We start from the raw sequence: 24,194 nt of genomic DNA on the forward strand, positions 1-24,194 counted from the left end.
AAAAATAGGCAGAGAAAAAAGGGAGGAGGGACAGCTCAAGTTCAACTGGGTCCCCTGAGATGGTTGAAGACCTCCTGAAACTTGGGCTCTTTTTTAACAAGCAGCAGGCAACCTTGGGGCAGAAGCCTTGTTAATGCTCACAGGCAGCACCTTTCCCACGCTGTTGCCCTACTGGTGCATGACAGACCAAGTCAAGTCCTATAGGATTGAGGGCAGCCCAAGCCTGTCTGGGCCAAATGTATTTGTTTGCTTGGCTGGTCCAGTGGAAATACCTGTTGAAGAAGGTGTCTCAGTTTATCTTGTTTCAAAGAGGTTGCCTACCTCCCATACCCATATTCAAGGCACTGTGACTGGAACCCAGCTAGACAGTCCTGGGGCTTCAAATTCTACATCTATCCCTTCCGTAATGTGAGACCTCGGCAAGCTACTTAATGCTTGAGCCTCAGTTAGCCCAACCATAAAATGGGAGAATCATTTTGTTTCCATATGGCTGCTGAGAGGAATAAGTGGAAAAAAAAAAAAAAAATATATATATATATATATATATATATATAATGTTCTTGGCACAGGGTGGACGTTAAAATAAGTTAATTTCCTTCCTTTCACTCAAATATCAGCTGTGCAGTTTGTGCCATTCACTTGTTGAACCAAGGTTTATTGAGTGCCATCTAAAAACTAGCAAATGGTGCCCCCTGTACTAGGGCAACATGGTGGCCCAGAGGTCCCCGCCTTTATGAAACGTTGAGTCTAGTGGGTAAATAGCAAAGTGGAATCAGGTGCCAGGGAAATTGTGGCATCATGTTTTCTCAGCCTTGTTCTTCCAGGTCTTGTCCCTTGGCCATGGAGCTAGCCATGAACATGATGCTCAGGGGAAATTCTGTGAACGACCTTGAGAACAAGACAGTGGTGACTCACAACAGGTTAGTTTCCGTCAGCAGCAAATGAAGGGCTGGGGACAAGGTAAGGGAGCCGGGCAGCTGTCACAACAATCATCGTCATCTCCGATTTATGTGGGACTCTTCCCCCCCTCGCAAGCTAAGTGCTTTAGGGCGTTACTCAGTGAATTCTCACAGCTTCCTCATGTGTCAGGGCGGAGATTGTTATAGATGAGGAAACAGGCACGGCCAAAAGAGAACTATCTTGCCTGAAGTCACACAGCAGGCAGAAGCACTTGATCTGGAATTGGGTTGCTCAGCTTTGAGCCCATTGGCTCATACTCTGACCATCAATCAGGGCCATGAGGTCAGGATGCTGTGTGGCTGTGGGAGGCGGGGCTTGCCGGTGGTAGGACGGCTTTTCTGGCTTGTTCTCAGAGTCCTCAAGTAGAGGTTCTAATTCTCCACTGTATTCTGTTCAGGTGGCCCTGAGCATTCCATTTAGAGATATTCCGGTGTCAGTCTCTTCCTTGTCCCATGATACCGGCCTTAGGATGTTAATGCAACGGGAACCCTAGAGGCAATCCAGTGCAATCCCCTTGTGTTCCATATGAGGAAACAGGCACAGAGAGATGAAATGACTTGCCCACAGTCACCCAGATGGGAAGCAGCTGGGCTGGGCTAGATCTAGAAGTCAGCTCTCTCAGCCACCGCCAGCCCAGAAATCTTTCTTTTCCCCTGGAGAGGCTCCCAACCGTGGCCTTACCTTACATCCCAACCCTCTCAATCCTCACCCGCCACTCCTGACATCCCACATTGGAGTTCCAGACCTCTGTGCTCCCGGCAGCTAGCATGCCTCTTTGGGATTTCTCTTGGAGCCCTGTCTCCCTGGAGAGCTGAGTTGGGTACCAGCCACAGGATGGATGCCTGGAACCCACAGCCAATCCTGGAGAGTCAAGGAGGGGACCCACGAGCTGCTCTCATACTTGATTTTGTCCACAGCACCAGCCTTCTGAATCACCTTTCCCGCTTGAGTGCCGAATGTGCTTAGCACATGTGGGAATATTTTCCGATGACAGTAACTGCCTCTCCGCCAGAGATAACATCTGTGTTAGTAAACTCTTTTACCTACCCAGCTTGCCGTTTTCTTCCACCACACGGCCACACACCTCAGAGGCCTCCACTGCTTCAGTCAGGGGCCGGCATCTTGGGCAAACTTCAGTCTCTGGCCTCTGTCTGCTGACTGTCCTGTCTCTCCCATCACCAGCCTTCTGGAGCCTCGTGGACCAGCCAGACAAACTGTGCTCTGGTTCACCCTATGTGGTCCCCACGCTTGAAGCCTTCTGACACAAATGTGGGTAGATGGCCGTAGATGGGAAGGATCTAATTTTTATGCTTGTATTTTGATGTCAACTTATTGGTTTTTTTGTGTTTTTCAATCATCTCTCTCTCTCTCTCTCAGGTCCTTGGGGGCCTCACACTTTGTAGATCTCTGTGGTCAATGTACTCGGTACCTTCACATGGACCTCACAGTCCCTGTTGCTGCTGGGGACTGCTGCCCATGGACCTTCCTGTCTCCCCATCTCTTCCAGTGCACGGCTGGCCTGGTCCCCGCCATCCCTTAGGAGCTTGCTGTGGAGGCCGCACAGCCCTGGCCCACAGAAAGGCAGGAAGGGAGAGAGGAGAGGTCCAGGCACAGTGAGGGCAAGAAATCACTGACTGTGTTGAGTCCCCCGTGGCCCGAAGCGACACAACTGTAGGATCCTACAAGCACTGATGGGAGACCTTTCCATGGAGCTTTCACAGAGCTGATAGGGTGGTGGGAAGGTCCTGGCATCGGAAGGACCTCATTTTTTTTTTTTTTTTAACGTTTATTTATTTTTGAGACAGAGAGAGACAGAGCATGAACAGGGGAGGGGCAGAGAGAGAGGGAGACACAGAATCGGAAGCAGGCTCCAGGTTCCGAGCCATCAGCCCAGAGCCCGACACGGGGCTCGAACCCATGGACCGCGAGATCGTGACCTGGCTGATGTCGGACGCTCAACCGACTGAGCCACCCAGGCGCCCCAAGGACCTCATTTTTTAATGAGGTGCTTTTCCATCAGAAAGTGGGTGCACTCAACACATCTTTCTCCATCGTGAGCAGTCTGCTCTGGATGCCGGCTGCGTGTCCTACCTGCCCACTTGGGGTTATTTAGTGCCTCTCTTCCTTGCTGCAAGCATTTTGCATCTATCGTTTTTATCTGCACACTCCGAGAAGTAGGGAAGAGACAGGTATTATTACCGCCGTCTGACAGATAGGGAAATTGGGGCACAGAGCAGGTGTGGCACACGAGTGGAGTGAGGCTGGGAACACAGGTGTGACCCCGGCTTGCAGGACATACTGTGTCCTGTCCCGTCCACATTCACACGTGAACCCAAGTAGCAGGAGAAAATGGCTTCAGAAGGAAAATAATGTTAATCTTTTTTTTTTTTTTTTTTACCTAAGTGTACACTCTTTTTCTTTTTAAAGTCTATTCATTTATTTTGAGAGACAGAACGAGAGCACAAGTGAGGAAAGGCAGAGAGAAGGAGAGAGGCAGAATCCCAAACACGGGGATTGATCTCACGGACCCCGAGATCATGACCTGAGCTGAAATCAAGAGTCAGATGCGTAACTGACTGAGCCACCGAGAAGCCCCAGAAATAGTGTCAATCTTTTATCTGATGGCAAACGTGATATATATTGACTGTGAAAAATTCTGATGGTCACCAAATTTGGGATATAGATGCTTCCTCAGGAGGGGAGGAAGGGGGAGGGGTGAATGGCATCAGGATTGTCTGGGGGCTTCGGTTGTAAGTAAGGCTTTCTGGTTTGGGGTTTTTTGTTGGTGTTGGTGTTGGTGGTGGTATTGAGTACATGGGTGTTATATTTTTCTTTATTTCCCTTTTGTATATTTTGAATATTGCACACTAAACTAAAATCACTCAGCCAGTCCCCAAGGCACAAGATTATTGTTGAAAATGAAGGAATTTAAACTATTATTTCTAAGACCTGGGGCATTAAGGATTGGAAAGATTGTTTAAGGAACCAGAAAGGGGGTGTACCTCCAGTGAGAATGGGAAAAGTGGTTTGGCAGAGAAACAATCATGGAATTCATTATAACGAAGTCAGAAATTACACAGGGCATTCCACAAATAGTTAGTAGGGGTCTGTAGGTGCCCACGCTGGGCTAGGCTCTAAAAAATAAACACGTTCCTATTCACCTGGAGCTTTCATTCCGATGAGAAACAAAGGTAGACATAGGTCAGGAGTCAGCAAAATCATTGTACAAACTGGACTGAAGACAAGAGGAAGGGGTTTAAGTAGAGCTAACACGGCAGGGGAGCAGGGCCCTTGGAGGAGAGGAGCCCCCAGGGGATCCATCTCTTCGTCCCACAGGGTTTCTCTGTCATCTCCCACCACACAGATTTGGGGAGCAACAGCTTGCTCGGGGAACGAGGTGAGGGTGGAGACAGAGCCAGTATGCGGAGCACCAAGGACGCCCAGAAGCCCCAAACCCGACTAGTCTGGTGCTGGTTCCACCCTGGGTGTGCCCAGTGCCTGTGCATTATACTCTAATGAGGGGTTGGGCCAATGGTGATGTGTTTCTTTCTTTCTTTCTTCTTTCTTTTTTTTTTAATGAGGTGCTGTTTTGCATAGATAAATACTATGATTGTGATGTGGGAACCAAATGGCAGATCATTATGCAAAAAGCACTGGCAGAGGTGAGATTATGAAACCTGTTCTGCTTGAGGCCTGCTGCCTGAGCGTGGGAACTAGGAGGTGTCTGTCTGGGCCCCAACCTCAGCCAACTGGATGGAGGCCGCCCTCTCCAGCTATCTCATGACAGCTGGGCTGGGACAGGAAGCACGCCTCTCCACTGTGTACCGCAGATTCAGAAGCCCCGCAGAGGGAAACAGAAAGGGGAACGCAGGTGGCTTCCTCACGGTCCTCCCGCTGTTGCAATTGGTGGGACCAAAGCTCCGCCTTTACCTGATTCCTGACTGTGGTGAAACAAGAGTGGGGGCTTGAGGTGTCCCACGCGAGCCTCCAAGAAATCCTATGGCTGGGAGGAGGCAGAGAACCAGGGAAGGAAGAGTGACCTTGGCTCTGAGTTTACAAGCTGCCTTCCCAGCTGGGGTAGCTAGGTCTCAGAAGAGACGTTGAAAACCTGCAGAGAGATGCTGCTTGGGCGGCCAGGGAGGAAAACTCCAGCAGGCTGGAGAGAGGCAGAGAAGACAGCCAAGGAGGGAGAACCAGGGCTCCAGGTTCCAGGCAGAGGGATGCTCCCGTGATGCCTCACGAAAGGGGGACTCCGTAGCTGCTAGAGTGGTCAACCAGCTAATAAACAGGGCACACAGTTTGTGCTTTGATGCGCCCATCCGTCTGCCTTTTGTCAGGCTCAGAAAACCTGCTGAGAGTGAGCATTGTCGACAGCTTCCAAGAGGTCAGATCCAGGAGATATATAAAGCCAAGGTCAGCACTGCCAGGGAGGAAGACGCAGCTGCCTGCTTCCCAGGTGTTTGCTGCAGTGAAGGCTGCAGTGAGAGCGCCCCCTACAGAACACATCGAGGCAGCCTGGGGGAGCAGGGAGCCTGAGGGTTTATGAGGCTAGGCAAAAGCCGTCAATTCATTTACTCAATCAACAACTATTTGTTGAGCAACTCATGTCTTCATGGAAGTGAAATCAGAATGACCTCCTTATGTTGCACATCTGGAGAGCAACCAGAGTTCTCCTCCTGCTTTTCCGTGGTTCCTCAGCACACTGTCACCACATCAGCTTTAAATAGGAAGTGAGACTGGCTAATGGTCTTCATTACATCCAGATCCCCCTTCCATTTTCTACTGGCAGAGCAGCTGGAGAGAGGGTAGCATGGGAGCTGGGGGAGGTGGCTCCACCTTTCCCAAGGTCTTGGGACTCAGTGGGACGCCTCTGGATATTACCTAGACATGTTGGGTGATGTGGCAAGGAGTGTTAATGATGCAATTCACTTATGCCAGGCTGTTAATGAGCTAAGTGCTATATCTTTATTATGCATCAAAAGTGGAAGACATTAAGTACCTACAGTGTCCTTCCCAATACAAAAGATCATGATTCTGGAGGAAGCTCAGAATCCCTACTTGTCCAACTTCTTCAATGACCCAATCTTAAATTGATCCATAAAACTAACCGTGAGTCTCATTCCTCGGGCTCCAAGAGTATGAATTGATGGAGGGTTACAATATTCATGTTTCATGTCATCCCAGGAATGGTCTTTGGATCTTGTACTCCGTTCTAAATTGTTGATTCCCACCACACCACGGATTCCAGTCCTGGGAATGGATTCTAAGGAAATCATTCAACGGAAGCTGCATGTTCGAAGAAACAAACTGCATGTTCGAAGACGCTTGCTGCTGTTAAAAAATGGGCCACAACTTAGTACCTAGGAGATAGAAGATGTTAGAAAACTAGTTGAATAGATTATAGCAAATCTGTACACGGTACATTATACAACCATTAGAAATGGTAATGATAATGCTTTTGCAGAATGGTGGAAAATATTTCTTATGTGGTAGTAAATGGAAAAGGTAGAATATAAAAAAGTATGTACATTTTGTCAATCCGTAAGGTATGTACTGATGTTTTAAAGCTGTTTGCAAAAAAGATAGTTGTGTTAGAATGGCGGAATACAGGTGGTTTTATTATTTTATAAAATTAGTGTTAATGTTATATAATCTAAAAGCACTCTAAAAGAAGAAAAACATTGCTACCTTTACATATGACAGTAACCCTTAATGATTAGCCATTTTCCCTATGACCCTGAAATTGATTCTGAAAGTGAGGTGTGGGGTTTACTCACATCTGAGTGACCTTATATTAAACATACTGATTGCTGGGCCCTGAGGGAGAAATTGATTTTCTCTCCTGAGAAGCAGGCTTTCTCTGGAAGCTAATGTGCTCAGGAATCAGTTCATCAATTCTTTGAATTTATCAAATTTGTCAATTTAGCAAACTTATCTTAAACTCGTTTCAAACAGTAATCTTCTGAAACATATTCAATGAATATATTCTCCAAGAACATCTGATTACATTCTGCCTATGTCAGTAAATACGCATAAAGAATATATTCCTACTCAATTCAATACTTTCTTCATGAATACTTTTCTTGCATATATCTTTATAAGAAAAAGAAAATATTTTCATTATTAACATGTAAAAGAAAATCTGTTCGTAGAAGAATATATTTATATGAAAATTAAATCATCCTAGGTCTCTGAACTTTTGACAAATTGACTATTCCTTAAATTGCTGTTAAGAAAAACATATTCATTGAGGAGATTCAAGTGGTTGTTGTGAAATTAGTGAATTTAGTGGATTCAGATTGTCATTCAGCAACTTGATCCTTTGGGAGACTCAGCTTTTGTTGGACTGACCTAGAGTCTTCTCAAAAAGCCCAAGGGACTCTGGCTATGTTGAGGTTCAGGAGCAGATAGAGGTCCAGGAGGCTGAGGTTGGGTCAGAAGGCTGAGTGAGGATCTGGGTGTGGGAGGTGTCTCCTAAGAGGTCCTGATACTCACCCCGAGAGTCCTGAGGAGGCCACTGGTAGCCCTTCCTCTTTCCACATCCAGTGAGTGCTGGAGTCTGCTAGCTTTTTCATCACAGGGAGAAAGCAACCCTTACCACTTCTAGAGATGTAAGACCCAGTCTATGGAGTTTCGAATGGGAAGGTAATGGTTTGCAACTGAATTAGAGAAGTGGAGACAGATTGCACTCTTAGAGGGAGCCACTGTATATCTTATTCCCCTCACCTACAGTGGGACTTCCCCTTTGAAACCTCCTTTCTCCCCTGGGTGACCGTCCTCTGTGACTCTGCCATAGCTTTGTCGCTTATGCAAATTCACACATGACCACCATTTTGGGCCTCACCCTGACAGCTCAGCAGCTATCGAAACAGTCCTCAACAGGAGAGCCTGCTGGGGTGCCTGGGTGGTGCAGTCGGTTAAGCTTCCGACTTCAGCCAGGTCACGATCTCGCGGTCCGTGAGTTTGAGCCCCGCGTCAGGCTCTGGGCTGATGGCTCAGAGCCTGGAGCCTGCTTCCGATTCTGTGTCTCCCTCTCTCTCTGCCCCTCCCCCGTTCATGCTCTGTTTCTCTCTGTCCCCAAAATAAATAAACGTTGAAAAAAAAAATTTTTAAAAAAAAGGAGAGCCTGCTGATGCCAACTGCCACGGACAAGTCTTCTATATAATCGCTGACAATGTCAGCTCACATTTGTGGAGTGCTTTCCATAGAAGAGTCAGGGTACTAGCCAGCTTCCATGCATGGCCTCATTTAATCCTTACTACAACCCTATAAGGTAGGTATTATTATTATCTCTGATTTACAGATGGGCAAATTGAGACCTTCAGATACCAACTCGTTGCTGGAGGCCTCACAGTCCCTGTGTGCTTGACCTGAGCTTTGACACCAGGTAGGTTGCCTCAGATCTTCTGGTCTCCTTTGGTTGGAGAGCAACACTCAGTTTCATTACCTGAAACCTGTCTGTTGCCAGTGCAGTCACGAGGACAAATATTTAAAGAGAAAATGAGGAAGTGAAGGAAGAGGTGTTCCCATAGGCGGCCTGCCGTGAGCTTGTCACAGATTTTCAGACTGGACTGAATGGACTCTGGGTCTTGGGACCAACAGATGAATGCTGGTGATCCTCTACTGGGTGAAAAAGGAATCAATCAACAATACAGGTTCTGAGGAAGTCCCCTGAGTGTCATATCCCAAGGGAGATGCAAAGCACCTGACAAGGGTTTATGCTTGCTCTTCTGGGTTGCTCGAGAAAATACAGGCTGTCCAGTGAAATTTGAATTTTATTTATTTATTTATTTATTAAAAAAATATTTTTTCTTAATGTTTATTTATTATTGAGAGACAGAGACAGAGCATGAGCATGGGAGGGGAAGAGAGAGGAGAAGACACAGAATCTGAAGCAGGCTCCAGGCTCTGAGCTGTCAGCACAGAGCCTGATGTGGGGCTTGAACTCACAAACCGTGAGATCATGACCTGAGTCAAAGTCGGACGCTTAACCGACTGAGACACCCAGGCTCCCTAAATTAGAATTTTAGATAAATTCAACAAATAAATTTTTAGTATATTTGTATTTAGTATATTTGCATTTAGTATATTTCCAAATATTACAGGGGATATACAGATATATTTATACTGATGAATTTTGTTGTTAATTTAAAATTCAAATTTCACTGGGAGTCTTGTATTTTTTTTTTTTTAATATTTTTTTTTCCACGTTTTTATTTATTTTTGGGACAGAGAGAGACAGAGCATGAACGGGGGAGGGACAGAGAGAGAGGGAGACACAGAATCGGAAACAGGCTCCAGGCTCTGAGCCATCAGCCCAGAGCCCGACGCGGGGCTCGAACTCACGGACCGCGAGATCGTGACCTGGCTGAAGTCGGACACTCAACCGACTGCGCCACCCAGGCGCCCCTAAAATTCAAATTTCACTGGGAGTCTTGTATTTTTATTTGCTAAATCTGACATCCAAGTTTCTTTGGGGAGATAGCTCACAACCCAGGCAGTCTGTTAATAAAGACAGGCTGGGTAGTACAGATAGTGGGGCCTTTGAAGAAGGGAGAGTTCTGGATGTAAATCCAAGAAGGTAACACAATCTCCTGGGTAACAGACTCAGTGGAAGAGTCCTTTTTTTCTTTTTAATGTTTATTTATTATTTTTGAGAGAGAGAGATAGAGAACATGAGCAGGGAGGAGCAGAGAGAGGGGGACAGAGGATCCAAAGTGGACTCTGTGCTGACAGCAGTGAACCCAATGCAGGGCTCGAACTCACAAACCGTGAGATCATGACCTGGGCCGAAGTCAGATGCTCAACCGACTCATCCCAGTGGGAGAGTCTTTGTGATGGGAAGGCTTCCTGGCACAGCTGATTCTTAATGATAGGAGGGAAGGATCCAGAAGGGTAGAGAGAGGGGAAGGCTCAAGGCAATGTGGGGACAGCGAGCCAACAAGGAGATGTCTAGAGGACCTTCAGGTTGGGGAGGACCAGAGGTGAAGGATAGGTCTGTGGAGGGTGCTGAGTATCCTGCTGGGGATTTTGGACAATGTCTTTTGGACAAGGATGGGTGACCAGCTGAAGTAGTATTTTAGGAAGGTTAATCTGGTGATGGCACCTAAGATTGGTGGGAACGGTGAAGGGGATGGTAGCTGAGCACGAGGTGGTGAGGGTCTGTGGGAAACGGTGACCAGAAGGACATTCCAAAGCAATGGCCTCATCTTTCAGGTAAAATATCCAGGTGCCCATCATGAAGATAGGTGGCCTGATGTGGCTGTCTCCTATCAAGTGGGAGATCTGGGCCCTCCTGGGTACAGAGGAGGAGAAGACACCCATGGATGCAGGATCTCACAGGGAAGATTTTCATGTTGGAGGCACCCTCCAACAGAAATCTGTCACCACAGACTTGTTCTATTCTACCCTCATCTCTGCAACACGCACATGCACACACACACACATACACACACACACCACTGTTGCATATTCAGCTTGTATAGGTTTCCACAGAGAGCGAACTCCTGTTTTAACCTCAGATAATATTTACTAGGGACGCAATTTCAGCCTTGCAATCTATTGTTTTGCTTCCCTTGGAGCCAGTCTTTTAAAGATTCATTCCACTGCCAAAGCTGTCACCAGCTTGGCATATGACCCTTCTTCTGTGGGTCCTCCCACAGCCAATACAACTATTTCTTGTAAAAGGTTTTGAGATCCTCTAAAGAAAAGTACTGGGGCAGCACGTAAGATTACTGCTACATGGCCAGCTTATCCCTTGCTTTGGTGTTCGCACCAAGCCAATCCTGAAAAGCCCACTCAGCTGTTCTAGGTTTTCCCAGAAGAGCCACCTGGGCAAGAAAGGAGAGGCCCAGACTTGTTGGACATGGAAACTGTTCCAGCCCTTTCCTGGGACTGGGTGGGACAGGACAGGCCCACAGGGGCAGGGCAGGAGGGAGGAGGCTCCTCCAGCAGGGGCCAGGCCCTGGGTACCCTGGCTCTATCTGATCTTCTCCCTATCCTGGGGCAATCGAGGGCTGGGCTTACAGCAAGTGTGACTTTCCAGAATGGCCTGGAGGAAGGGTGTGGCCCCAGTGAAGAAGGAGGGAGAACATTACCCCCACCCCCCACCCCTGCCCCCCCAGCAGGTCTTCAGTTCTCGGTGAAAGTCAGGTGTTCAAACCCTAACTCAAACCCACCATTTCCTGCCTCCTGCCTACAGGTCTTAGGTCAGGTGATGGCCATCTCTTTCTCCCACTGGGCAGAATGGGTGTGCGTGTGTCTCAGTGTCCCTGGACTGACCAAGGCCAAGGTGGTCTTTTTTTTTTTTTTTTAATTTTTTTTTCAACGTTTATTTATTTTTGGGACAGAGAGAGACAGAGCATGAACGGGGGAGGGGCAGAAAGAGAGGGAGACACAGAATCGGAAACAGGCTCCAGGCTCTGAGCCATCAGCCCAGAGCCTGACGCGGGGCTCGAACTCACGGACCGCGAGATCGTGACCTGGCTGAAGTCGGACGCTTAACCGACTGCGCCACCCAGGTGCCCCTAAGGTGGTCTTGAGGGAACAACGGCTAGCTTGTTCACACCAGGACAGCTTGACCTTGGCATCAAGGCGACCTCAACTTCAGTGGTGAGAATGGGAGGGGGGAAAGCAGTGCGCAAACTGCCCATTTATCCTCACAGTGTCAGCCACTTTCCCACGGGAAACACTCACGGGCTCACCCTGCCCTCACACCCCAGTGCCCAAGAGCTAAACCGTGCTGCCCGTCAGGGGTCCTATCCCAGCCCCACAGCCCCGCAGCCTTTCCCTATTCTTTCGGCAGCCCTGGCCTAGGCACGGACTGTGTACCCTTTCCCCGAATGCCCTTCCTCCATCGACTTCTCTGCCTGGAGAACTCCTTAGCGGACAACACCTGTCCCGAAGTCATCTCTTCCCTGAAGCCTGCCAATTTCCTCCTTTGACACCTTCTTCTTAGGGCTCTCTTCTGTCCTCTGGGGAGAGAGCACGTGCAAAGCCGGTTGCCTGGGAAGCTCTGAGCCCCCAGCTTCCAGCCCCGTGCAAGTCTTCACCATTGCTCCCTGCCACTTCCCTGATCCAGCCTGAGTGCCCTGAATGTGTGGGGCCTAGCCTGACTGGACTTTTAGGGTCTCCGGGAGACGATGTCTAGCAACTGGGGCTTTCGGTTCCCTCTCGAGTTCCAGTGGCCTCCCCAGAGGTGGGCTGCTGACCAAGCAGGAAGTACCCAGGTCAGTGCCGGTGCACACCATCTGTGGCTTGTCTCAGCCTCACACCCGCCTTCTCTGGCTCATCTCTGAGGCACCGGGTTCCTCCTTTATCCCCCAGACTCCTCCAATGACCGCTCCCTGGCCTTTCTTGCTGAGTCAGCCCTCCGCTAATTGCCACCAGCTGGCCAGGCTGCCTTCCCGAGATGCAGCGGGCTGCCTGCACTTGGAAGCTGACTCTGGGTGGCCCAATGCTGGGGGAATTGGCATTGCTTCCCCCAGGGAAGGTTGGGGAGACATCCCAGGCAGGCCTGGGGGTAAGGTGAGGTGGGGAGAAAGGCCTAGGAGACTAGGGGAAGGGCCTGGGGGACACCAAAGGTTCCCCTTCTATTCTCCATAGGCCTTTCTTTATAGTTGTCGTTCTCGATGAGGTGGGGTGATTCCCTCTCCCCACCCTCACCTGCCCGGGGCATCTGGCAAGGTCTGGAGATATTTCTGGTTGTCACAGCCGGCAAGCGGAGGGGAGAGGCACTCAGAGCGTGGAGGCTGCAGATGCTGCTAAACATCCTGCAAGGCACAGGACAGCCTCCACGACAAAGGATTATTTGGTCCACAGTGTCAACAGCGCCGAGGTTGAAAGACCCCACTTTAGAGAAAAGAGGCTGGGGCTGGCTGGGACGGTGGGCTCGAGTGGGTTTTCGTTCGTTTGGGGGGTGACTTGTTCTGAGGGCACCCGGGCAGCCTTCTCTGCCCCTTTTGGGTCCTCACGGGGAGCTCCTGGCACTCTCCACTGGCTCCCATCCCGACCTCCACAGTCCAGGCTGGGGACAATTTCCACAGCCAGCAGATATTATATGCTGAGAAACACTCTTACCTTCCTTCATGTTGCTCCATATCAGCCCATAGTCTCAGGAGGGCAAGGAAGCAAGGACTTTCTTCCCATTTTTCCAAAAACGTTGGACATAAAGGAGCCATTTTTTCTTGTATCGCCTGTATGATAATTGTACTCACCACCACACAGCGATTGCTTATTTTGCACCTGGAACTTCCACACACATGATGTGATATCGTTGTCACAACAATGCTATGAAATGGTCACTATTACTCCTTGGCAAAAAAAAACCTAGCTGAGGTCCAGACCGGTTATGTAACTTGCCCCAGTCATGTAGGTAGAAGGGGTGCTGCTGAGATTGGGACCAAGTCTCTGGCCCCCAAATCATTAATGGGACACCCCCAAAGATTTCTCCTGCAGGAGTCAGCATCATAGAGGAACTTTCTGTGTGAAAAGGACCACAGGGCCTCTTGTATCTGCCAGAACTGTATGGCTATGGGTAGGGGCGACCAGGAGAGAGGCTTTGGGCCCCTAGGAAAGAGGAGGCTACCAGAGGACACGACTGATTCCCGGAAGGGGTGACTAATGCTGCCATGAGTCAGCCTGGGCCTGGAAAGGGTCCTCTTCCTTCTCGGGGGCCTATGCTCTCTAGCCCTGGGGTGGATCAGGTGAAGGACCAGATGCCCCTCCCAGAGAGCAGTGGCCTGGCCCTCGTCTATCCAGGCATCATCCGGGGAGCTCTTGCTGGGCTGCTGACTGCTGCTGGAGCTCGGAGGCTGCAGGAGGCAGGCGGTAAACAGGAAATGGTTAAGTAAGAGCAGGTGGAACATGCCGGGTGCTGGAGCAGGGCAGGAAATAGCTAAGCGGCTGAATGGACTCAAAAGAATGCTCTGCCCTCCTCCCTGAGGCTTTGGCCAAGGGCTGTCCACCCACCCCTCCCTGCCCTGCACTGAGAGGCGCTTAGCCCAGCAGCCGCCTGACCCCCCACCGACCTCCTCCGTGCTGCTGGGGCTGGGAAGTGCTGGGAGGAGAGGGTCCAGGGTACCAGAAAGCCCAGCGGGGACTGATAGGGCGAGAAGGAGGGGGTTCCTTCCCTTCAGGGCTGTGAGCCGGTCCCATCTCCAGGGGCCCGGGTGTGAGGGGTTGGGGGTGGGCAGGCTCTCCAGGCCCCAGAGGTTGTTTTCCTCCTCCTGGTTCTTTGTTCCCTAGGAGGCCCTTTGTATTGACTGGGGCTCCTACCCTGGGCTGCACCACAACAGCAACAGTGGCCTGGGATCTGGACAGAAAAGGCTGGGCGCCCCAGGGTGCTCTCCTGCTCTCCCCTTTGCTCCTTATAGCGGTGGGTGCCCCGGAAGAGGGGTGACGCTCTCCTCCAAGGTGAGATGAGGAGCCTGGGGTCAAGAAGTTGAGTGGCTCATGCAAGGAAAGGGAGCTGGGGCTTGAACCCCCCTTCTGCCTCCATGCCCTTCCCCTGCCCCCCTCTGCACTTCGGTGCCTCTCCTGTCGAGAGAATTGTCTTCTCTCTGCCCTGGAGTAAAATCAGTGGTGCTCTGGGTATTCTCTTGACCCCTTTCTCGGGGGACCTACCCTCATGGGCAAACAGGGCTCTGCTTCCCAAGGGTCCTCTTGCAAGTGGGCTTCTCCACCCAGCAAATGGTCCCAATGCTCTGGTGTTGAAGTGTCACTGACACATCACTGAGGACTCCGGGGCATCCAGGTATGAATGCCAAGCCCAGGCCTCAGCAGGAAGGATTCCCTGGGTACCTGACGGATACACAGGGACACTGAGGCAGGTGTAGCCTGTTCCCAGTGCTGGTTGTTCCTTTTCCCCACCACATGGCTCCTGGGTCCAGCAGTCTTGCAATGGGGAGTTGAAGGACTTAGCTCCTTCCTGAGGGTTGGGGGAGCTGTTTTTCAGACAGCGGTGGATGTCAAGGGTATCTCAATCCCCAAATAATGGTAACGACCCAAGTTTCTATTTATTTACAGCCAGTATATATTTAAGCATGTACATGTATTTATTGATACATGGATTGACTCATATAATGCCTACAGCAACCCAAAGAAGAGGCACTTTGTTATTCCCATTTTACAGATGAAGACACTGAGGCATAGAGAAGGGAAGTAGCCTGCCCTAGTGGTAGGGCAGCAGTGGGTTCAGGTACTTTGAATTCAGACCTGGGCAGCTGGGTCTGGCCCACACTCTGGCCGCTATGCTGTATTGCTTGTGTGGGAGCCTTTGGAGGAAGCCATGTCTGTTCTCCTCGATGTCCCTCGTAAGATCCCTACTCTTTTTTTTTTATTAAAAAAAAATTTTTTTTAATGTTTTATTTATTTTTGAGACAGGGAGAGACAGAGCATGAACAGGGGAGGGTCAGAGAGAGGGAGACACAGAATCTGAAACAGGCTCCAGGCTCTGAGCTGTCAGCACAGAGCCCGACACGGGGCTCGAACTCACGGACCGTGAGATCATGACCTGAGCCAAAGTCGGCCTCTTAACCGACTGAGCCACCCAGGTGCCCCAAGATCCCTATTCTTTAGGAAAAATTCCTTGTCTCTCAGGAGCCAGAATTTCCTGAGCATCCTTCAATATATCTGAGGCTCTCTAGGTCTCTGATTAAGAACACAAGAAAAGAGAAGGAGAAAATAGCCGAAGAGCTCGTCACCTCTCCAGGCTGGGCCATGAGCATGGCATCTTCCACCCGCCACTGTTTTGGGGCACGGGGGAAATTCTGCCATCAATTCTGTTCATTCAAGAGCCGTGTGTTGGCACCAACTTTGTGCCAGGCCCTGGGCTGGGCACCGGGAGGAGCCAGCTAAGGTAGACACACTGTGTGCCCTGGGGTGTTGGCGGTAGCAGAAGACTCATTTCGTGTGTCTATTGATTGAATGTGGTAGATGCTCAGATAGAGGGAAGGGTGCGGGTGGGGAGCGTGGAAGCAGAGAATTGGCACTCGGCCAGCCTGGGAAGTCAGAGAAGTTGTCCTGCAGGTGAACAGGCTTAGCTGAACCTTGAAGGATGATCCAGGTTAACCTGGAGGAAGAAGAGGGGTGGGTGTGGGTGGCAGGGGTGAGGCCCTCCAGGCAGAGGTGACAGTGCAGGCAAAGGCTTGGAGGCCTGACATGCTGATGAAAGCAGAGCACAGAAGCACTTCAGCACTGCTGGAGGCAGAGCGACAGGAGAGGAGTCGGTGGCATTGGTATCACAGGGCCAGCGAGGCCACATCAGGGCCCTGGAACTTTGTCAGCCTCTGCCTCCTGGCCTGGAAGACCCCTGCAAAGAGAGGGGACTTGGGGGGAAAATAGTGGCAAGAAGAGGACTCACACTGTTTCAAGAGTTACTATGAAGCTACAGTAATCAAACAGTAATCAAACAAGGAGAATTCAATGGGGGAAAGGATAGTCTTTTTAAACGAAAACGGTGCTAGAAAACTTGGACATCCATAATGGAAAAAAAAAGGCCTTGGCTTATAACTCAAAAAGTATGAAAGACAAAAACATAGAAGGTATGAAAGAAACAGCCTAAAAGTACAAAAGAAGAAAACACAGGAGAAAAATCTCTGTGACTTGGGGTAGATAAAGATTCTTGGTTATGACACCAGAGGCACAATCTAGGAAGGAAAAAGTGGACCAATTAGACTTAACCCAAATTAAAAACTTTTGGTTTTCGAAAGACACTGTTAGGAAAATGAAAAGACAAACCACAGACTGGGAAAAAATGTTTGCAAAATCTGTATCTGACAGAAAGGACCTATATTTAGTATATATAAAAAAAATTCCCCAAACTCAGTAGTAAGAAAACAGTTCGATTTTTGAAATGGGCAGAATATTTGGACACAAATTTCACCACAGAAAAAATACGGATGGCAAATAAACACATGAAAAGATGTTTAACATCATTAATCGCTAAATTAAAATCATAATGAGAATCCACCATATACCTTTTAGAAGGTATATAGTGGCTAAGATTAGGGGTGCCTGGGTGGCTCATTTTGGTGTGTGGGACCCTTGGTTTGGGCTCAGGTCATGATCTCATGGTTCATGAGTTTGAGCCCTGCATCGGGCTATGTGCTGACAGGGTGGAGCCTGCTTGGGTTTCTCTCTCTCTCTGCCCCCTCCCCTGCTTGTTCTCTCTCTTTCAAAATAAATAAATAAACTTAAAATAAAATAGATGGTTTTACCATATGTAAATTATATCTTAATAAACCTGACTTAAAAAAAACCACAGTGCATTAGGTTATAGAACTTCATCTGATAACTCAGTTCTAGGTCTGGGAGTTGGGGAGACTTACCTCAGGACCAGTTCCTGATGGCCATTCTGCCTCCTCAGACCCCACTCCAACCCTGAGAGCCTCAGCAAGCTCTGACAGAAGTCTTGCTCTTTGTGATTTCAGAGGGCTGGTAGGGGAACCATTAATGAACCCCTCCTCTGGAGTGTTGTGGTCCTTGTTTTTACTAAATGCAAATGCCCCGGGGAGGGTGAATAGCTTAAGTTGAGGGAGGCTCTGGCAGAATGAGAGAGGGGGATGGCAGGATGGAAAGGGAGACAGTTTCCAAGAGGTTGGAGAAGGGTGGGGGTGAGGGTGGGGGTGGAGGTAGGGGTAGGAATTAAGTGTTCAGCTTGGTTGGTGGCACTGGGCTGTACCCATGCATTGTGAGCATGGCGGGGGTGAGGGACTAGAAGCTACATGGAGGCTAGACCCCCCCCCTCATTGTTTTGGCTTAGTATGCAAAATTCTCTTTCCCCACCTGGCAACCACAGCCCCTGCCTGGGGTTCCTTCCCCGGCACCTTCTTCCTCCACTTCCTAACCATCCAATCCCAAGTACTGGTTACCCAGGCAGGTTGGGGGGATGATTTCCTTATAGCATCCAAACACAAAAGACCTCAGCATCCTCTCACCCGCATATTTCCGCTCCTTTGGGTCCTTCAGGGTTCAGCTCACCTTAGGCATTTCTGTCTTGTTGGAAATTTCCTTGCTGAGAGGAACAGAAGGTCTGAGCAGGCATCGGGGCCCCAGGCCTCAGTGGTCTTGTGATGCAAAGTATGGGGTGGGAGGATTGGTTGGGGCATCTGCTTGGCTTGTATTTGTTTCTACAGCATTCTCTGCAAGTGTGCCATTGACTTTCCCACCACAGGGCCTTTGCACACGCTGTTCTCTCTCTCTAGGGCTTCACACTTTCTGAAGTTTAACTCCCCCTAACTACCATTTACTATGTCTTACTGTGTGCCTTGTATGGAGAATGCAGAAAGAAATAAGACTAGTCTTTTTATGGTAAGAAAGACCTTGGCCTCTGGAGGTGGTGGTAGTAACAACAGCAGAGGCAACAAGAAAGGCAGGACCACTGAAGGAGGGGGTCACCCTGTGTCAGGCATTTATACATACAGTGTCATTCAAAACTTACAACAGTCCTGAACGCCTGTCATTACTGTTATTCCCATTTTCTGAGGACACTGAGGTTCATAGAGGTGAAGTCGTTTGTTGAGCTGGCACTTGGCAGGGTTGGAACTCGGGGCCAGGCCTCTGGCTCTTCAAAGCCATGTTTCTGACCATAGCAGCTTCTCACCCTCTGCCCCATGTGGAGAAAAGTCACCATTCAAGTCCAACTCCACCCTGGCAGGTCTTCAAGTTGATCTGCATTGGAAGCAGTAAAAAATGAAGAGAATGCTGGTCTATCCCATGGGGTGCAGGCCGTAGCTGGAGGTGCCAGCCCAAGACTGGACAAAGTGGGGGCTGGGCACGGATGCTGCACACCCTGGCCAGCCGGCCCCCACCAGCCCTGCAGAACCCTTCCCACTCAGCGTATTCACAGGGGACATTTTCCCAAGGTGTGAAATACAGGACTGCCTGTTCAGGGGGACCAGAGGCTTTGGGAAGGCATTCCGAGGATGAGCCTCCCTGACTTGGTGCTCTTGCATTGCATAGTTTGGACAGAGGGAAGGCTTATACTTGATGTTGAGCCCATAACAGGCCGATAAGTCATGCTTGGGCTCCCAAAGTCCTGGTTGGGCTCTGCTGTCTAGGAAACCAAAGCTGATCATTCATGAATAATGTGGGCGTGACATTGTGTAACAGGGCTGGTTGATGGGCTGGGGGGGGTGACTCATTTCTGGAGGCCTTGAATCAGACCACTGTTATTTCCTTTGGCTTCCAGTGAACCTAACCCAGACTCCCCTAAACACCTACCTGCCTCAGTCACTGAATCAGAGATGTGGGCTCTGGTAGGCTGTGGAGAGCTGTGGCCTTAATGCGGACCAAGGCCCGTTAGAGAAAGATGCTGTCTAGGAGGTGACGTTACAGGCTTCACAGAGGGGCTGGTGGGACAACCCAGGAAGAGGGGGCTTGATTCAGGTGAGGGTATAGATATTAAGACCCCACAGGGCAGAAGGGAGTGCAGGGTTTTGGTTGGAGCCAAGAGAGCTCAGAGGGAAAAGAGACAAAATGTGATCCTTGAGAAAGATTAGACTCTCTTTTCTCTCCTCCTCTACCCTCCTCTCATGAGCCGGAGGGAGGGGAAGCAGAACTAGGAAGAGTCTCCGGATAAAGGCAGCCTTTGGAGAGGACAGGGCTTCATGCCTGCATTGCAGCTGTCTTGAAAATGTCCCTGAGTGAGACCTGAGCAGGCGGAGCCCGGAGCTGGTGAACTGAATGCCTGTGTGGGGCCGTCAGGCCATCTGCAAGCAGGGGCTCCCACAGGAGCAAAGCAGGGTGACCCTTGTCCTGGGGTAGCTCCCTGAGGGCAGGGTGGAGTCTTCTCTTCTCAGTGCCTTCCTCCCTCCCTCTCTCCCTCCCTGCACACCATCAGTGCATCCCGAGCTTTGGACCCAGTAAGCAAAAGCTCATCAAGAAGAGGCCCAGAAGAGGGCAATGGAGGAAGATACTGGAAGGGTGACTCTGCAGCAGTCACCAGGCTGAAGATGCCCTTGGAGCCAAGTGCAGAGGCCAAGAGGGACAGTGGACAAACTGTGCAAGTCCAAGCGGAAGGTGCCAGGCCACGCACAGTCAGTGTCCCGTTATGGTCAGGAATGGTGCCCGGCTTTCAGGTCAGGATCTCTCGGTTCGTTGGATCGAGGCCAGCGTTGGGCTCTGCGCTGACATCATGGAGCCTGCTTGCGATTCTCTCTCCCTCTCTCCCTCTGCCCCTCTGCTGCTTGAGTGCACTCTCTCTCTCTCAATAAACAAACAAGCAAACAAACTGAAAAAAAAAAAAAAAAAAAAGGAACGGTGCCCGGCTTTAAGCAAACTCGGGATGCGTGGTAATTTTCCAAATTATCTAGATTGTATGAAAAACACTGTACAAAGATGGACCCCTCCTGAGACATCTAAAATTATTACTTGAATTGTGCCATTTTAGCACCCAGACAGCTTTGGGGGAACATATCTAATGCATGAAGCCTGTTGTGGTCACAGGAAATGGACGAATGACAGGTTATTTAACTCCTGGGTCTTTGTTTCGCTACCCATCTCATTCTGGGACCTCAGAAGCCTCACGCCCAGGACAGTTTGCTCCACAGAGAGCCTGGACCCCCTCTAGATGACACAGGCTGCAGAAATGGGGGTTGTGGGCATATGGTCCACAGGCTGGACCTGGGCTGGGAGGTCTATACGCGCTGCAGCAGGAAGCTGAAACGCTGACAGGGTAGGTAGGCTTCCTTGCTTTGGGGCACCAGCCCAGGCTGGAAGGGACTTGGGGAGCCTTGTGCCACCCCTTCTGGAGAGTTCCTCCTCCTGTAAGATTCTAAAAGCTGCTCTGTGGCTGTGTGGCCTTGGGCAGCATGGTCTGCTCCTGCTCCTTCCCACCCCCTGTCTATATACACTGCCAAGCCCTGTGTAGTTTACCTGTCTCCCTCACCTCTTTTCTGGGAGAGAGGTGGTTCCATTCATGGGTTGTACTGATGATCGAATCCAAGGGGTTGGAGAGAGGAGTACTTTCTGAGAGAGGCCTCTGGGAGAACAGCCCATCTGACTCAGTGTTTCCTGGTGGAGCGGGGTAAACAAAGCAGGGTCTGAGCACAGGTCGTCATACAAAGAAGCCAGAGGTGAGGGTCAACAGGACGGTGTGGGTTAGAACACAGCATTCTACTCTCTTTCCCTACATTGTTCCCTACCTTCCTTGGCCCCTCTTGGCTGTATCCTCTGAAGCTTGGCCACAACTCCCAGGTTCCTTGGTGTGGTATGCACAGCCTTGCCCCCTGCCCTCGCAGGCTGATCTCCCAATGCCTCCCTCCACACTCTCATGTGCTGGCCATCCCCATCCACCTCATCTGGGCACCAGTGGTGGGCTTGGGCGCCTCCAGGCCTTTGCACCTGCTGTTCCCTCAGCCTGAAACACACTTGTTTCTCTGACAAGCCATTCGTCTTTCAGACCCAAATCAAATCTCCCTATCTGGAGTCTTCCCTGGATCCCCACAGACAGGGCTAGGCAGCCTCAGGGAGAGTTGCCAGCCTCACTGAGAGATGGTTGACCTTGCTGCACTGTAATTAATCGTTGGCCCTACAGTCTGATGCCCCCATCAGAGTCATTCTCCCCTCAGGAGCGCCTGCTGCATCTGGCAGTAGTAAGCCCTCAATAAACGGTCCTGTGAATGAATGAATAAATGAATGAACAAACTAGTGGCAGCTTGAGAAAAGGAAACAGAGATGTCGCCTTCATGGGGAAACCTGCTTCTGGGAACCTTATTTGGGGTGTCCTCTCCAGCGGTGGGCTGCTTCAGGCACCGCTTCTCCTCCTCCTGCCCTCAGGGCAGAGAAGTTTCTCAAGATGCTGTGCCACCTGCCCCACCTCCTCCAGGGACTTCTTCCTCGCTGCTTGCTTGTGGCTCTACTGGTCAGTCCAAGGCAGCACTTGTACATTTGTTGGGGACTTACTGCCTAAGAAAGCCTGGGAATCTGGTGTGGGTTAGATAGGAGGAAGGACCTTACTCTCTGCAGTGAGACTGGAGAGGAATGCCCAGACAGATGTTGCAGCAAGCAGACAGGAAGGGGAGGTTGGGGGGGGGGGCGGTGTTGGTGGGGGGAAATTGGGAAATCTTAAGGACAATTGATTGAGCTGAGGTTGGGCAGGAGGGGACTTGGGGGGTGGTGGCAGGGCTGGGGAGGAAGGGAGTGAATGTGTGGGGCTGGAAGTGGGAAGGGAAGGTGTTGGTGAGGTTTCACTGGGAGGGAAGAAGGGAAGCAGAATGCAGGTGGCTCAGAGGCCCAGCTCTGCAGCAGCTGAATATTCAATGCCCGCAAAGATTCGGAGGGAGAGCTGGAAAGAGGAAATGAATCAGGGAAGCACAGGGGCCGGGATCTTAGTGGAGGGCAGCGTAGTTTGGAAGTGCTAACTGCCCGAGAGGTTGCAGGGCCCATTGGCAGAGGAGCCAGAAATAGACTTTAGGACACTGCGGGGCCAGTAATGGTTCTGGACATTCCCCCTTTTCCTCACAACAGGGCCTTCTGGGAACCTGAGGGATTTGGGTCTAGCCCCCCTGAGGGATTGCGGCCCCACACTGCTGAGGAGTGCCAGCGGCCTGTTTCCTCACCTGCCCTCCTCCCCGCCCCGCACTCCCCCCCCCCCACCCCCCCACCCCCGCAGCAGTTTATATACTAATAGCCCACAGCACCCCAGGAGGGGGCGAACGGGGGTCCATTTGTTTTTCCAGAGTTTGACCTCTGGGTAAAACTCTTCCCCCAAAATGTGCCGGTTTAAGTGAAAGCGATAAATCAGCCCCTTTGAAATGCAGAAGCAGCTTGGGGAAGCCCCCTTTGATATGCAGCTTGGAAACGGGGCACTTAAAACCTGGGTTAATTCTCCAGCTTTATTGGAGGCCGAGAAAGGGAAGAGGAGGAAACCCAGGGCCAGTCATTAAGTCTGGGGCACTTGAAAGGCCCGGGGCAGGGGCCGAGCGGCCGCAAAGAGATCACGAAGGCGCAGCGGCCCTGGGAAAAGCATCTCTGTCCGCGACAAACTCTAATCCCGGTTCCCACCCAGACAGATGAGACGCGGGGGGCGGAGGGGGGGGGGGAAGCGGTGGAGAGGAGGGGCGGGCAGGCCCGAGAGAGGCTCCCGAGGATGGGGAGGCGGTTGCTATGGAAACCGAGCCGGGGCGCCACAGAGGAGAAAGCCAAGGGCCAACTTGGCAATTTCCTGAAAGAAGCTGAAAATTTGAGGGACTCTGTGTCTCAGTCCCTGGGCTCTCAGAGGCCGGGGGGCTGAAGCCCCACCACAGGAGCCAGGCGGGTGGCTTCCCTGCTGCTGCCTCTGGGGGCCCTGGTCTGGGCCCTTCATTAGAAACATCTGCTCCTGGTGGCAATCCCAGGGCGGCCTGAGGGCTCCGTGAAGTTTTCAGGCAGGGCTGGGGCGGTGGGGACACACGACATCCACATGGCACTTCCAGAGTGGGGAGAGGCTGAGTGAGGAGACACGAGAGGCCCTGAGACCACTCGGTGCCAGTGAGGTGACCCTGCCTCCTGGCTTTCAGGATGGTTCCCACTGCTGTCCCCACCAGTGATGAGCCCATGTCTTGTTCGTGTCAGGCAGAACACTCCAATGTGAGGCTGGGGAAAGCAGTCTGGTGACTCCGTAGCGGCATTCCCTAGGGCTTCTGAAACGTAGTGCCCATGGCTGGTGGCCAGTCCTGCCTCCTCCAAATGGCCGCGGCCACTGCTGTGGCCTGTGGCCTGTGGGTGGGAAGAGTGGGAGACAATTTGGTTGTTGCCTTTTCACCCCTGCTCTGCTTGGTAATTTTTTGTTGTGTGTTGTTTTTGAAGGGGGAGGTAGGTGGGGTGGTGCAGGATGAGAGCCAAAAAAGTAAAATCCTGACCCTTCAGAGCTTGGTCCTCCCATTTCAGACAGGCCAGGGTGGACGTCGGCTGATAGGCTTTTGTTAACACGCTTTCGCCCTCTGACCTTGGGGTGCTGAGTTCTGAGGAATGAATGCACTTATCCAGCATTGCCCCACACAGGTCCTGGCTCAGTGGGCTCGGGGTGTGCATACAGAGATGCTCGGCCAGTGGCAGAGGTCTTTTCTGAGCCCCCAACACATCTCCCCCATTCCTCCCTCATTGCAGGAATCCAGAACCCATGTCTATTTGGAGGAGTTTCACCCCTAAGTGCGCCTCCCACTCAGATACCAGCCCACCTTGGGCCAAGCAGGGCCTGGTGGGGTGGGGGTGGGGGGTGTGTGTGTGCTAGGATCTCCCGAAGCCTTTTCCTG

General features: G+C 50.9%; 1 long non-coding RNA gene across 1 annotated transcript; it reads right to left on the bottom strand.

The window, feature by feature from the left end:
- Positions 1–5,902: 5,902 nt before the first annotated feature.
- On the bottom strand, positions 5,903–17,402 carry LOC147579872 (uncharacterized). Its single transcript, XR_015252239.1, has 2 exons — positions 17,289–17,402; positions 5,903–6,291 (listed from the first exon to the last, which is right to left on the bottom strand). It is a non-coding gene; the product is annotated as an uncharacterized LOC147579872 (long non-coding RNA).
- Between the last annotated feature and the right edge of the window lie 6,792 nt (positions 17,403–24,194).

Source organism: Puma concolor, chromosome B3, assembly GCF_028749965.1.
Source record: "Puma concolor isolate L17-30 chromosome B3, mPumCon1.1.hap2, whole genome shotgun sequence".
NCBI lineage: Eukaryota > Metazoa > Chordata > Mammalia > Carnivora > Felidae > Puma > Puma concolor.